This window comes from Procambarus clarkii, chromosome 53 (assembly GCF_040958095.1).
Source record: "Procambarus clarkii isolate CNS0578487 chromosome 53, FALCON_Pclarkii_2.0, whole genome shotgun sequence".
In the NCBI taxonomy this organism is placed as follows: Eukaryota; Metazoa; Arthropoda; class Malacostraca; order Decapoda; family Cambaridae; genus Procambarus; species Procambarus clarkii.
The window spans coordinates 29830294-29833358 of record NC_091202.1 but is presented as its reverse complement, the minus strand read 5'-3'; positions in this window follow the sequence as shown (position 1 = coordinate 29833358).

Here is a 3065-nt window from a genome sequence, read left to right as displayed (position 1 = left end):
TTGAGGTAAACAAGGATGAATGTGTTTAAGAGAAAGTATTTAATATGATGGTAAATATATCAACACCATATAGAACTTGCGAAAATTGGTATACATTAGATAAGTTCAGATGCTGAAAAGACCTCTGAACATTCTGGTTTGAGAATATATTAACTGAATTATGGAACGAATTCCCGAGTAACATGGTATCTGTGTGGGGGGATGTTGGATTGTTTCAAGCGTAGATTAAACATGTATATGAATGAGTTTGGGTGGATACAAACAGCAGCTGTGTAGCACGAGTCTATAGGTTTTTTGCAGTTTCATGTATTATTATGTACTCGTTGAATACTAGGCGAATGTTTCATATAATACCTAGAGTCACCAACTTCAATGTAATTAGCGTCACATTCACCAACATGCCTTCTGCTCGAGTCTAATTTTGTAAGATGAGATTTTTGAAGGCAGGAATTCTGAATTAGCCAGACAGCATAGTGAAGAGTTAAATTTGTTTCCCCCCCCCCATTCCACTCTCCCTACCTCTGTCCGTCTGTCTGTCTGTCTGTCTGTCTGTCTGTCCTGTCTCTCTCTCTCTCTCTCATCTCTCTTCTCCTCCTCTCCTCTCTCTCTCTCTCTTCTCTCTCTCTCTCCTGCCCCATTGGTGATCAGTAAAGAAGGCAAAACACCGAGTCACATGATAGTCTACGTGATGAAGCCTCAACATATGTGCCAAACAATTAAGGAGTTTTATGCATCAACTGCCCCCACAGGAGGACGCAGGGCACATCCCCAAGGGCAACAGTAGAGAAAACCAGAATCTGTTGGCACGTTCCCAAGGGTCGTTCTACAAAATTTCCTCTAACACACACACACAAGCACACTAACGTGGCACGCATCAGTGAGAAAATCCACTTGGACTTTGGACGCTTCCACTATCTCCTGTCCACTGATGTTGTGGAACTTGGTATACTCTCTTCATTGATGCTTGAGGTTATATCTTGAGATGATTTCGGGGCTTTTAGTGTCCCCGCGGCCCGGTCCTCGACCAGGCCTCCACCCCCAGGAAGCAGCCCGTGACAGCTGACTAACTCCCAGGTACCTATTTACTGCTAGGTAACAGGGGCATTCAGGTGAAAGAAACTTTGCCCATTTGTTTCTGCCGTCGTGCGGGAATCGAACCCGCGCCACAGAATTAACGAGTCCTGCGCGCTATCCACCAGGCTACGAGGCCCCCCTGCTGAACGAAGGTCCGGAAACCTGTAAACCCATTCACAACTAGTATACAATTCACACTGAAATCAGTACTGGTGTCGACAGACATCTAGAGAGATGCAGATATATGTTAGGTTTATCGTGCTCCGTATAGGGAAAATCAGTAGGAGCCATGAGATGGATTCGAACCTATGTTGTGGGTACTCCCATGCACACACATTAGACCACTGCACCACGACATGGCCTAAATCACTGCAATCTCTAGAAGTCCCGAGGTTTCATTTTATATATCATCATATACATTTATACATATATGCAGGCGAATATATCCTCTAGTGAAGCTGTGTGAGACCGCTGCAACAACTTCCTCTGTAGTGAAGCTGTGTGAGACCGCTGCTACAACTTCCTCTCTAGTGAAGCTGTGTGAGACCGCTGCTACAACTTCCTCTCTTGTGAAGCTGTGTGAGACCGCTGCAACAACTTCCTCTGTAGTGAAGCTGTGTGAGACCGCTGCTAACAACTTCCTCTCTAGTGAAGCTGTGTGAGACCGCTGCTAAAACTTCCTCTCTAGTGAAGCTGTGTGAGACCGCTGCAACAACTTCCTCTGTAGTGAAGCTGTGTGAGACCGCTGCTACAACTTCCTCTCTAGTGAAGCTTTGTGAGACCGCTGCTACAACTTCCTCTCTAGTGAAGCTGTGTGAGACCGCTGCTACAACTTCCTCTCTAGTGAAGCTGTGTGAGACCGCTGCTACAACTTCCTCTCTAGTGAAGCTGTGTGAGACCGCTGCTACAACTTTATACATATATCTTTGTACACGAGGTTTCCCATAGGCCAACGCCTGACCATCCCCAGGGTGTAACCTACCACAGGCACCGAAATACAAGTACCTATTTAATGCTATTAGACACGACCCTCAAGTGAAGAGAAACGTACCCAAACGCTTCTGTTTGCTCGTGGGAATATAATCCGGTGTCTTTTGGTTTTGACTGAGCTGGCCACTGAATTATATATGAATATATCTCTTAACATTTCGAATACACAAAGCATATTCACACAGTCTCAACCTAATTAGGCATTTCCATCACGCTGAGGCTAAAAATTCCATGAAAATAAAAGTACATTTTCACGAGTAATGTAGAGCTGAAAATGTGCCGCGGGGTTGATTTTGACTCGAGCGAAATCATCCTCTAGTGAAGCTGTATGACACCGCTGCAACAATCATCCTCTAGTGAAGCTGTGTGAGACCGCTGCTACAACTTCCTCTAGTGAAGCTGTATGAGACCGCAGCTACAGCCATCCTCTAGTGAAGCTGTGTGAGAGAGCTGCAACAACTTCCTCTCTAGTGAAGCTGTGTGAGACCGCTGCTACAACTTCCTCTCTAGTGAAGCGTGTGAGACCGCTGCTACAACTTCCTCTCTAGTGAAGCTGTGTGAGACCGCTGCTATAGCCATCCTCTAGTGAAGCTGTGTGAGACCGCTGCAACAACTTCCTCTCTAGTGAAGCTGTGTGAGACCGCTGCAACAATCATCCTCTAGTGAAGCTGTGTGAGACCGCAGCTACAGCCATCCTCTTGTGAAGCTGTGTGAGACCGCTGCAACAACTTCCTCTCTAGTGAAGCTGTGTGAGACCGCTGCTACAACTTCCTCTCTAGTGAAGCTGTGTGAGACCGCTGCTATAGCCATCCTCTAGTGAAGCTGTGTGAGACCGCTGCAACAACTTCCTCTCTAGTGAAGCTGTGTGAGACCGCTGCTACAACTTCCTCTCTAGTGAAGCTGTGTGAGACCGCTGCTTCAACTTCCTCTCTAGTGAAGCTGTGTGAGACCGCTGCTATAGCCATCCTTTAGTGAAGCTGTGTTAGACCGCTGCTATAGCC